The 12,641-nt window shown below is 39.5% G+C and overlaps 1 protein-coding gene across 27 annotated transcripts in view; it reads left to right on the top strand.

Annotated features, from left to right (window-relative positions):
* SORBS2 (sorbin and SH3 domain containing 2) overlaps positions 1-12,641 on the top strand; it is a 204,973-nt gene that overhangs the window by 29,053 nt on the left and 163,279 nt on the right. For 16 of the 27 annotated variants that reach the window (XM_067022631.1, XM_067022606.1, XM_067022618.1 and 13 more), the window contains exon 2: positions 6,610-6,746. The gene's annotated coding sequence lies outside the window, so the exon portion shown is untranslated. Of the gene's footprint in view, positions 1-6,140; positions 6,254-6,478; positions 6,747-12,641 lie in introns of those variants that run through there. The other 11 variants (XM_067022608.1, XM_067022603.1, XM_067022626.1 and 8 more) reach the window with 10 other exon arrangements.

Here is a 12,641-nt window from a genome sequence, read left to right as displayed (position 1 = left end):
TCAGGGCAGGAATAGAGACGCAGATGTAGAGAACAGACATGTGGACACGGGGGCTAGGGGAAGAGGAGGGTGGGAATGAATTGGGAGATTAGGACGGACGTATATACACTACCGTGAGTAAAACAGATAGCTAGTGGGAACATGGTATAAAGCACAGGAAGCTCAGCTTGGTGTTCTGTGATGGCCTAGATGGGTGGGACGGGGAGGGGGGAGGGAGGTCCAAGAGGGAGGGGATATATGTGTACATATAGCTGAGTCACTTCTTGTACAGCAGAGACTAACGCAACATTGTAAAGCAATAATACTCCAAAAAAAAAAAAAAACCCCAACAAAAAAGCTTGACCTTGGCTGCAGCAGGGAAACCCTTCCTGAGGAAAAGGCACTTGAGCTGAGGGCTGGAGGGTGCACGAATCCACTGCTGAGGAGGGCAGGCGGCCAGCAAGAGGGAATAGCGCACGCACAGGCCCTGACCATGGCCCATCCCAGGAACTGAGGGAAGACCAGAGAACCCGGAAGAAATGGAGCTAGACGGAGGGTAGGAGATGTGGGTGGAGATGTGAGAAGATAGCAGGTCGTGTAGAGCCTTAAAATAGACCCCTTTACGAAGGTTTATCTTAACAATTTTTCTACCATATGCAGCAACTGTTGCATATGTTCAATTTCAATGGCATATAAATATCAAGAAAAGCTTAGTCATGGTTATATAAAACAGCAGAGGCACTTGCTAAATACATATAGAGTTCAGACGGTAAGATTAAAAACAATAAGGTTTTAAGCAGAAAAGTGAGTTGTAACAAAGGTTTTAAGACGTTATTTCTATAGAATCTCTTGCATTTGATACTGGTTATTTAATCGTTCCTTCAGACTCTCACCTTATTTGGTAAAATTCAGTCCCAGATTGCATAATGGCACATGAGACGGCAAATCACCTCCTAAAACACATTCGCTTCACATCGGTAACCAGGAAGCAGAAATAAGTGGACATACGATTTGACAACTTTAGATGTAGATGATGGGGGCAAGGGGGAACGGCCAAATGGAATCTCTGTTAAGTCCAAGCCAAAGTTGAGATGTTAGAGTTAGGAAGGGGTTTATAGCTCGGTTCCTCTCCCTCCCTTTCAGGGCACGAGTGCAGAGGGCTTGCGTGACTGGTCTGAAACCACTCACCTCTTGGGCTTGGGTTTCCGCACTCAGTGCATTTATTCACTGTTCCGCACGTGCAACACTGAGGTTCCCGGAGAAGGCCCTGCTGACACTTACTAAGGGCAAGATGCTTCCAAGCAGCGCCAGTTCTGTTGAGCACGCTTCGCCCTGTTTCACGTGGTCTAAGCGGACGGGCGTAAGAGATGTTAGTACACTTAATCTAGCCTTCATTTTGCATTCAACATGCCAGACTTTGGGGGTCTATCCTTTCCTTTGATCAGCGTTATCTGATGTCTACCGTCTCTATAGTATGAGAATCTGACTGCCCTTTCAGTACATCTTTGAAACTCATGCCACTGTTTCAGACGGCCATGCTGCCTCTCCCTAAGCACTAAAATATTTGACTAAGAGAATGACGCATTGTTCTCCTGGAATATTAGACAATGCTACCCAACTGACATGGCCACGAAAACGTTCAAACATTTATACTGCAACTCACTTTTCAAAGGACTTCAGAGGGGAAAAAAAATGTAACCTAGAAAACAATATTCATGGGAAAACTACATTCACTTCCTTCCTACTGAGATCCTCTCAATTAATAGGAAGTGATGAGAAATCAAATGAGAATTCGGAGTTTCTCCTGGGAAAAAATTTAAACAGCTCTCAAAGAAGCCCTCAAAATACATGTACTCAAGAACGTATGCAAGTAAAAGTCCCTAGAAATCATCACGGTATCTGAAAACATATAAACGAACCTGCACAGTTAGATTCTACTATATTTTAATTATTTAACTAATAATAGCATTTACAAGGTGCCAGACTTCTCTACATTCCTTTCAAATGACAGCTATTCTAATCCTCACAACAGCCCACTGAGATAGGTTCTATTTAAAGAGGAGGAAACAGAGGCACAGGGAAGTGAAGTAACTGGCCCAAAGTCACACGGAAGTGGCAGGACCAGGATTCAAACCCAGACACACTGGCTCCAGACTCTCTGCTGTCAGGCATTACACATATTTTAAAGTTTTCTGAAACAACCAACCAACCTGTGAGACATAAAGCTACAAACGGTCGCTGCATACAGAACTGGGAGTTTTAAATATTACCAGTGTGGGTCCGCATTCTCCCTTACAATGAGGATTTTATTTTCAGGAAGCCCTTTGAGCCCACAAGGCTTTGGTGCCACCTGAAAAAGTGAGAAGTCATTTGGCAAACTGGTGAGATCATTCAAAATAGTGTGTCACTTACTTAAGGGTGGGGCAGAGGATCCAGGAGCCTCTCTGCTCTAAAATACCAATCTTTCTCATGGTTCTAACAAGTGGAGTGTTATCTGAGTTAATAAGATCCTTTCTTGAGACATAAATACCCTCTAGCATGGTTTGTTCTACATCAACTGCCTTAGCTACATTGTTTTAATTAGACAAACATTTAGCAGAAAACAATCTCAGTTTTTCTTGTGTGCTACGGAGAAAGAGAAGGAAATGTACAGCTAGACTGACTTCCAACACTTCCATCCGTTTTCCCCCCTCTTCATCTCAGAAAGATTATTCTTGCTCGAGCCTCTGAAACCAATCTTGTCCTTTTGGAGAGTTTAAGAACCTCAGTGAACATGGCGGCCGGTCCCACTCATGCCTTGAGCAAGGGTTCTTGTAACTAGGTCCTTATCTTAGTCTTTGGAGCCTGCATCTCTGCCAGCAAACTTGCCAAGTGTTCTAATTCCTCCAAGAATTAGTTGTTGACCCATGGACCACTCTTTTAAGCAGCATGGATCAAGACCAGTGGTTCGCCAAGTGTGGTCAAGAATCACTGGGGGAAAAAAAAAAAAAGAATCACTGGGGACTTGTTAGAGATTAGAATTCCAGGCCCCTTCCCAGACATACTCAGTCAGAAACGAGGGGTAGGACCCAGCATTCTGTGTTTTGACGAGCCTTCCAGGAGACTCTGATGCTCGCTACAGTTTGAGAACCATTGGCCTAGATGGCACTGCCCAATAAAAATAGAATGCAAGCCGCATTTGTACATTTAAAAGGTTCTGGCATTTTAAAAAGTAGAAAGAAACAGGTAAAATTAATTTTAACAAATTATCTTATTTAACCCAATATGTCTGAAATACCATTTCAACATATGATCAACAGTCTCTTTTTCATACTAAGTCTTCAAAGTCTGGTGTACATTTTGCACTTATATGACATCTCAGTTCTGACGAACCACATGTTAAGTGCTCAGCAGCCATATGTATCCATCATATTGGATAGCCAAGCTCTAGACTTACAGTGATAATAGCGTTAACTTTTATGCTTTCTACGCATCCGGCATTGCTTAGTTAAGCATTCTGTGTGCATCATCATGTAAACCCTCCCACAACTCTATGGCTTGGTACTGTTCTTATCCCCGTCTTATACAGGAGAAGGGTTATGCCAAAGCCCTATTTAGTGCTTCACCAATATAAGAAGCCCAACTCTAATATAAGCATTTTCCAATGATTTTAAATCAATCTATTTGGGAAAAAAAAAAGAGAAAGAATATAAATAAAATCGTTAACAGTAGTACATTTGGTACAATTGCTAAGGTATTAATAACTTATAAAAGACGTAGTGGTTGCAAAAGTAGAAAAGTCCAAATTTAGTCTTCTAACCTTTAAAAATATACCTCAATCTGCACTCTTCTGTGACATCAAATCTGTCAAAAGGTGCTTATGGACAGGCTGTCTGGACAGTCAGGATCTTTGGGGAACAAAGGAGACCTGGGTGAGTCACCTGGCAGTGTAGGACTCATCCTAAATGGGGAGCTAGCAGGGTCATAGCCTGTTCATTCAAGTGCAGATTGACATAAAATGATTAATAATAGTTAAACATGAGGCAGTGGGCTTCTCCCAGTATTGGTGTGAAAAGCAGGCAGTTTGGAATTTAAAAATTATGGTTGACTTAGCACTCAAATAGTTAATCTTTATCTGTTCCCCTAACTTCCATAGTTTCTCAAGGAAGGCCAATTAAAAAATGTATTTTCCTCTTCATTATAAACTACTATAAGGAGGAAAAAGTAAAAACAATTAAAAAATTTTTTTTTCTGAGGCTAGGCTTCCATTTTTTTGCCAGAATTACCATTTATCATTTTGACCAAGTAAAGTAAATATCCTATTTTAAACTGACAGTTATTTAAGACATATTAAAATGGGACCGCTTAAAATAAATGAACAGAAAAATGCATTATTCTACAGAGATCTTTTTTAAAACCCTGCTGCATATTTTTAAAATAAGGTTAATCTTATTTAATAATTTTGATTACACATTTCAAACATAAGTTATAATTTTTTAAATTTAAATATCTGCGTAGTTTTAACATGAGCGTATCATGCCGAAAGATTTCACTATTTTACCGTAGTAGTTGAAATAGCAGTCATGTAACTTTTTAAAAAACGTATCATGCATAGTCTTCAGTATTTTCTTTTTTATTTCTTCCAGTTTTATTGAGATATAACTGACATACAATACTGTATAAGTCAAGGTGTACAGCATAATCATTTGATTTACGTACATTATGACGACCACAGTTAAGTTTTGTGAACATTAATCATCTCATATAGATATAAAATTAAAGAAATAGGGAAAAAAATGTTTTTCTTATGATGAGAACTCTTAGGATTTACTTTCTTAACAACTTTCATATATAAAATACTGCAGTGTTAATTATATTTATCAAGCTGTACATTACATCCCTAGTACTTACTTTTAACTGGAAGTTTGTACATTTTGACTGCCTTCACTCAATTATCTTTCCTCCAACCCCTGTCTCTAGTAACCACAAATCTGACCTCTTTTTCTATGAGTTTGTTTGTTTGTTTGTTTTTGGAGTATAATTGACCGACAACACGATGTTAGCTCCTGTTACACGGCATATAGTGTAACAGGATTTCACACTTCTATACATTTCAAAATGATCATTACAATAAGTCTAGTTGCCATCTGTCACCATACCAAGATATGACATAGTTATTGACTGTATAGTTTCCCCACACTGTACATTTCACACCTGTGACTCATTTATTTTGCAACTGGCAGTCCATACCTTATTCTACCTCACCTATTTCTTTCCTCAGTAGTTTCTCTAATCAGTTACAAGGAAAGAGGTGAATTTGATCTGAGACTCGGGTAACCAACCTTCATAATATTAACTATAAAATATATCAAGGTGGTTTGTATACTGGACTAAGATCAGAGAATCTTCTTTCACCTCTCCCCAGTACTTTCTGACTGCGCAAGGCCTTCTCTTTGTTATGAAGAAAAGGGAATTGAGAGGATTCAGGGATTTCATCTATGTAGAATGAAGGCTTTTATTTAAAAAATACTTAAGTGTTTCCTTGGTAGGAAGTAACTAATTTTCCTTCGTAGGGGTGTTGCAAAAGGTATAATGAAGCAATGGAAGTCAGGAGTCGGTCTGATGACGCATATCCCCCTTCAGTCAGAGTAGAAAGAGATCTCCATCTCCAGTTGCTATGGTTTGAATAGCCTGTGGAAAAGAAGCTGTAAAAGTCTGTAGCGAATTCTGTCCTTATTCTTGCTGCGTTTGTGTGCTGTAAGCCTTTTGAGGCAAAGACATTGTTAATTTTGTTCACTATTGTATTCTCAGAGTTCTTGGCAGATAGCAGACTCAGTACTTGCCACAAAAATATTTGTTGAATGAATGAATACAATTTGTAGATCTTAATTCATCATTCTACAAACAAAATGAAAGCTCAGAGCTTGCCAGTCATTGTTGGTGACACAATCTGAAATATTTCTTCGTTGGCCTTTGGAGGGAGAGGCAGGGGATGGGTGCCTGTCTGTGTCTTGTCACTGAATGGACCCCAATCTCTGCCAACAGATAAGAAATGTCAACAGCTAACCCAGTAGCTGTCAAAAATAGCATAGTTGATGAAACTGGAAATCTGCGTGTGGGCTAGAAATAAACCATTTGTCTTCAGTCTTAAGAAGGATAGGATGATAACAGCTATTCCTCCCAGAGAGATCTCAAATATTTTTTGAGACTCATATAAGCAAGCAAGGAACTATCAGAAGAAAAGTCTTTCCTCTCAATAAGGCATAAATAGCACATCTTATCTTCAACAAACCAGGTAGATCATTTTGAAAACGCGCGGATTATGGCAAAGCACTATGTTTCTTTAAGATTTCAGTCGCAATGTTTTATTGTGTTTTGTTTTCAATCGTGCTGGCAGTTTTCCTCAAAATGTAAATGAATATTCGCACAGTGAAGCAAGTTGTTGTGGGTTTCCTGGTTTGTGTCCCGCCCCGCTTCCCCGGAGGGGGGCTGTGGCGATTCGGCAAGGTTTTTTCATCCCTTGCAGACAACCCCCGGCTGCTGTTAATGCTGAAAATAGCTTAAACGCTCTCAGAACAGTAGCACCACCCAGCAGCTGGGATTCTTTCCGTCTCTCATTTGCCTTCTCTCTTGCCTTTTTTTTCCCTTCAGACACTTGGGTTGGACTTAATCTTAAACCTCTGGAGTTCAAGACCTTTTAAAAAGGGCTAAATAAACAATCTCCACGTGTAAAAGGCCAATGACTCCTACCTCTCTTCAGAGCAACTGTTGAACCCGGCTGCTTGTAGGTAAGATTTTTCTTTAATTCTAGAGTGATGTTACTGGTTTATGATATGTTTATGACTAATGTTTTTTAAATAACTTGTTTACCGGGAGAATAAACGGGGGTGCTGAACGATTTCCAGGTAAATACGGCGTTCCAGGATACAGCAGTAGCATCTGTGCATTTCTGTGGCTGTAATTTTAAACTGTGCTGGACGCACTCTGTCATGCTGACCTGCAGTACAGACCCTCCTGTGATTGAGATGCAGCAGAACGCTAATTAAGCCTCATTGCCAGCGTCGTCCAGAGCCTTGCAGACATCCTAATTTTCCTGTTTAGACGGCTTACTTATTTTTAACTTTCTAAGGGCCTTTTTTTTTTTAAGAAAAAAGATGCAACTACCTGAGGAAAGGAGATATATTAGTAATTATTTTAAGGACAAGGAGATAGCTCTACCTCAATACCTTCTTCCATCACTGTGCTGTTCACTACTAGCGTAGAATGAGAACGGTTTTTGTTTGTTTGGTTTGGTTTTTTGTATACTCCTAGCACAATTCGGTGACTCGGTTTTGAGAATTCCTTAACTAGCTGACTGTCTTCGGCTAGCAGGTTTCTCCAATGTGACAGTATAACATTTTGGAGAGTTCTCTGTGCCTCCCCCTCCCCTACCTTATGCTTGGTCTTGACATTCTGCAAAGGACTTTGATCTGTGGACTTTAACTTCAAACACAGCATTTACTTTCGTTATGAGTATTTACTATGTTCAGTAAAAAGTCTTTTCTTTTTTTTTTTTTGGTTTAACGCTTTTATATTATTTCCTTTGAATAAGCTATTGGGCTTTGGTTTTCTCTCACTGATATGTGTTAGGTTTTATTAGTACAGGGACCCCCCAACTGAGAGGCCAAGACTATTTTATGGCAAGTTGCTCTGACCATTATAGACTTTATGATAGCTCTCTGTTCCTCTCCAAGCAGATGTCTAAAATCAAGCAGCAAATGACTGTGCGCAGACCAGATTCTATCAACCCCTCACTTGAGTGCCTCCAAATTACCATGTGCCTCGGGGCCTTACTGTTGCTTTTTAACATGGACACTGAAGTCCTTGGAATTTAGAGATTCTTGTTTCCAAAGAAGTTTATTGGTGTCACACCATATGTCAAAAGAAAAATGCATTTAAAACACACATCTTCTGGCTAACTTTTTTTTAAAAAAGGAAAGGAAAAAAGAAAGAAGAAGACAAATTAAAGAGAAAAAAAAGAAAGTTAAAAAAAGGAAAACTAGAAAAAAAAAAAAAAAAGGAAAAGAAAAATCCTCTCTAGCCAGAAGTCTGTTATGGTAGTGAAACTTCTGCTGAATGAGGGATAAGGAATGAAAAAAACATATTTCCTAAAATAGGCGGAGTGTAGCACTTTCTAGCCATTCAGTCAAATTCTTTATTTTGGAGAAAATTCATGTGTATATTACATTTGTTTGTCACTCTCTTCTCCTTCACCACAAGCAAAGGGTATTTTCAAAGTCCTCGGCCAGATACTGAGTTTGATGTTGCCTGGCAAGCTGTCCCTGTGTCCTGGTGAATGTGAAGAGTAGAACGAGCCTGAGCCTGTCAGGATTCCGTGTAAGTCCCCAGCTGTAGGGACTGATACCCTGTGCTCCGTGCTCTGCACCTTGCTGACAAGGAAGAAAGCCAGTGGCTGCAGGACTCCTGTTCAGAGGGGTGGAGTCAGCTATGGGAGGCGTCCCTCCAGATTCGGAGCAGATACAGTATGATCTCTAGAACTGGGACTGAGATAGTAGGAGGACCTAGAGCTGTTCAGTCTAATTTTTGATTTCCAAAAGCTGGACATTTTAATTGCTAACTTTCTCCCTTCAGATCTGCATAATATGGAGCTTTTTAATCATCCCACTTCTGTGATGTGTGTACAGTCAAAACTTGAAATCCTCCAGTTGTTTTGAGCATACACTTCCCTGCCTTGGGGGGGTTCTAGAATACTCTCCTCCTTAATACTAGGAAGGCTTGATTTGGCATTGCTGAGGAGAAATGTATTGGTAAAAGGCAATACAAGTTCAGTTGCAGAATCCAGAGGATGAAATGGGTTTGGAACATGATAGAGGCCGTTAAATTCTTAGGCAAGCCATTTTTTTCGTGTTTTGTTGGGTTTTTTTGTTTCCTTTTGCCCCTTAATTTTACTCTGAAACTTTGGCTTGTTTGAATGTGAAACTCAAGGAGAAACCTCGCCAAAACCACTGAGTTTCACATAGGTTCCACATGAAAGAAGTATTCTACCCAGCCTTGCTTGAAACTTGGCCCATGTTTTGCCAAAAGTTTCATGAATGTCAGTGAGCCTGGATTTGAAACATAATCCCCAACCAGGTGACTTCTGGCGACTTTGAGGCTGTCCTGTAGAAGTATAGAATCTGTCAAACAAGGACACCCCTTATTTTCATATCTCCGACTAATTTCATGTGTATACACATTCTCCCAATAAACTTCCATTTGTTCTATGATGTTTTAAAGCCAGGTTCAATCCTAATATGAATTTTTATAGCTGTGGGATTGAAGCATTGGCAAATAGAAGCCTGCATTTTAAATTCCAACACAGTCTGAACCAAGTGGTGTGAACATGCTGGTATAATTCAGCTGAGGAAGGAAGTCCCAGGAGAGTCATGGAATGTCTTTCTTTGCTTAAATATACTTCTGTGCTCGTGTGGAACAAAGAGTAACATTTTGTCCAGGTCTATCTGCTTGACAGTATGCCTTTTGTTCGCTCGCCAAAGGTGGTGTCAAATGTATTGGTGGAAAAATAATAAACTTCCAGATATATATTTTTCTGCCTGCTTAACTGATACACTCCTAGGGAACATTGTAAGCATTAAAAAGTTCAGTACTGATACTTGTAATGTAATGTATACTGAGGATAAAGGGGCACTCAGCAGATTCTATTTTCTTCAGAAAAGCTTTACCTAGAGCTGTTGTGTGACAGTCAAATGGGCTGGGTTGTGAAGGTATGTGTGTGTGTTTTGAGTGGTTGGAAAGGAAGAGGGGATCTGTATGCTTTGTTCAGCAAATATGTTATATTTAAACCAAAAACAACTGAGAAGAAGAAGGGGACAAAGATGAGAGCAGTGGAAATAAGAAGAGGAGAGCATCTGGAGTAGAGGATGAAGCAGCAGGATGGTTCAATAGTGCCCTCTGTAACTAGGCTTTCTCCTAGAAACTGAAACTCTACCTGCAAAATGCCCACACCTGTAATTTTATTTAATACTCAGGATTATCAGAGATAACAGATTGTATTTTTATTTCACCCAGTGCATAGGTGTTTCACATTCAATAACTACTTTGATTTCCTGGATCATCTACCTTAAGGTAGGGTGGAATTACTATTAATACGGGGTTGGTCATGATGCAGGCATGGTGTTCCCAATGGACAGGTGAGGACACTGACCCCCAAAACTGCTGCATCATCCACTTTACATTCCTAGTAAATAGCAAATGGCAGGTTGGCTCTCATGTCAAGAGCTTTCAAAGTGTACCATTCCACCCCATTGCAAAATACAAAGATATAAAACAAGTTAAAAGTAATAGCCAAAGGATAGTAAGAAAATGACTGGTCCAAGCAATGAAAGAGCTATTTCGAATCATAACAACTTCTGACTTTCTATACTTCACTGAGAGAAAAACGTAAGCAAAAGAGCGATGAGGATTACAGAGAAAGACACACATGTGCCAGTGGTATAAGGAACCAAAAGTTATGACTTGGTTGATTGAAACAAAAGATACATGTCAGCAAAAAGAATCAGGTTAGTAATGACACAGCTTAAAATAATAATGTGCTCTCTAATGAAAGGTCAATTCAGTATTAGAAAAGATAGAGTAGAAACACTAATCTCTTGTTCTGAAGATAAATTTGGGCTTGAAAAAAGAAACTGAATTTAGTTTAATGGAAAAATACATGTACAGCATGTGTTTTTAAATGTTGTGTTTTGGCTACTTTGACCCGTTGCAAATCCTGGTCCAAGTACAACTTTGAATTGGTTTAATTCTAGTGGAGCCGTTGCCCCTGACATGCATTCAGCTCAGTGGTACTTCTCTCGTTCAATTTTGCAAAGCTAAGAAATTTGGTTGGTTTCAAATTTAGCTCCAAGCAGTGTTCAGAAGTTTTGTGTTTGTTTGACCTGACCATTTAAATATTTTAAAACTACACAACACTCAACCCTTAGAACAAATTCTTAATGCTAAAAACAATTAAGAACATTGAAAAAGTTATACATAAGTACATTGTCTGCAAATTTAATGAACCAAATATAGTTAACAATACAGTTTTGATCTAGATCAAAACAATTTTCTATTCCACATTTAGCTGGTTTACTATGAAAGTATTCACTTTTAAAAAATTTTTTATTATACTGAGATTAAAGATCATGGTTAAGAATGGAAAACTGGGAATTCCCTGTCAGTCTGGTAGTTAGGACTCTGTGCTTTCACTGCTGAGGGCCTGGGTTCAAACCCTGGTTGGGGAACTAAGATCCTGCAAGCTGCAGGGCACGGCCAAAACAAAAATCCCTGGAAAAAAAAGAAAAAGAAAATAAAGAATGGAAAACTATCCAGAAACAAATATGGCTGTGTAAATGTGCAGTTAGATAGAAACCGCATCCTCGTGGTACCAGCAGAGCCAAGTGTTGGAAGGCATGATCTGGCATCTGGTTGACCTTCATGTGCACATCTGCGAATAGTCCTGAACGGTGGGCCTGTACTAAAGGATTCAGCAGGGGAGTGTTGGAGATAAAGGAAGAAGTTTTGTGCTAATTCAAGAAGGATGTTAAATGTCAAACTAAGAGATCCAGGCCTCATTCTGAAGTAAGAAGTGGTCATTCTCCCTGACTGTACAGGGCAGTAAAATGATAACTTTGGGGAGAAGTAAATAGTTGACAGAGTATCACTTCTTAGTGGTTGAGTTTAAATAAAAAATCAAATTGCTTTCAATAAAAATCATTTTATAATTTGAAATATAAATTTAAAAAATATTTTTAATTTATTTAATTAAATTAAAGTTTTAAAATCTTATTCTATTTATTTATTTATAAATTGTGTTAAAATTTGAAATATAAATTGTTTTCTTATAACATGTGAACAATTGTTTACAAATTGTTTACTATAAAAATCAATAATTTACTATTGTTGGACATAAAATTAAGTCATTGAAATTTTCTTTTTATATCAAATATTAGTTTCATTCAAGGCAGAATAAAACCAAAAGTAGATGTAAACAAGTTTCTAAACTTTATATTGATATCACAAAAGACTGTGGTTTATGATGAGACTTCTTTTTTTAAAAAGTTATTCATTTATTTGGCTGCGTTCGGTCTTCATTGTTGCGCACAGGCTTTCTCTAGTTGCGGCGAGCAGGGGCTACTCTTCATTGCGGTTCGTGGGCTTCTCATTGCAGTGGCTTCTCTTGTTGCAGAGCACGGGCTCTAGGCACGCAGGCTTCAGTAGTTGTGTCTCACAGGCTCAGTAGTCGTGGCTCGCAGGCTCTAGAGCGCAGTCTCAGTAGTTGTGGCGCATGGGCTTAGTTGCTCCACGGCATGTGGGATCTTCCTGGACCAGGGCTCAAACCTATGTCCCCTGCATTGGCAGGTGGATTCTTTTTTTTTTTTTTTTTTTTTTGCGGTATGCGGACCTCTCACTGTTGTGGCCTCTCCCGTTGCGGGGCACAGGCTCCGGACGCACAGGCTCAGCGGCCATGGCTCACGGGCTTAGTTGCTCCGCGGCATGTGGGATCTTCCCGGACCTGGGCACGAACCCGTGTCTCCTGCATCGGCAGGCGGATTCTCAACCACTGCGCCACCAGGGAAGCCCTGGCAGGTGGATTCTTAACCACTGTGCCACCAGGGAAATCCTGATGAGAGACTTTTAAAAACCAA

The sequence above is a fragment of the Kogia breviceps genome, chromosome 20, assembly GCF_026419965.1.
Source record: "Kogia breviceps isolate mKogBre1 chromosome 20, mKogBre1 haplotype 1, whole genome shotgun sequence".
NCBI classification, from domain to species: domain Eukaryota; kingdom Metazoa; phylum Chordata; class Mammalia; order Artiodactyla; family Physeteridae; genus Kogia; species Kogia breviceps.
Note: the sequence above shows the minus strand (reverse complement) of the source record. Positions and strands in the feature narration are given on the sequence as shown.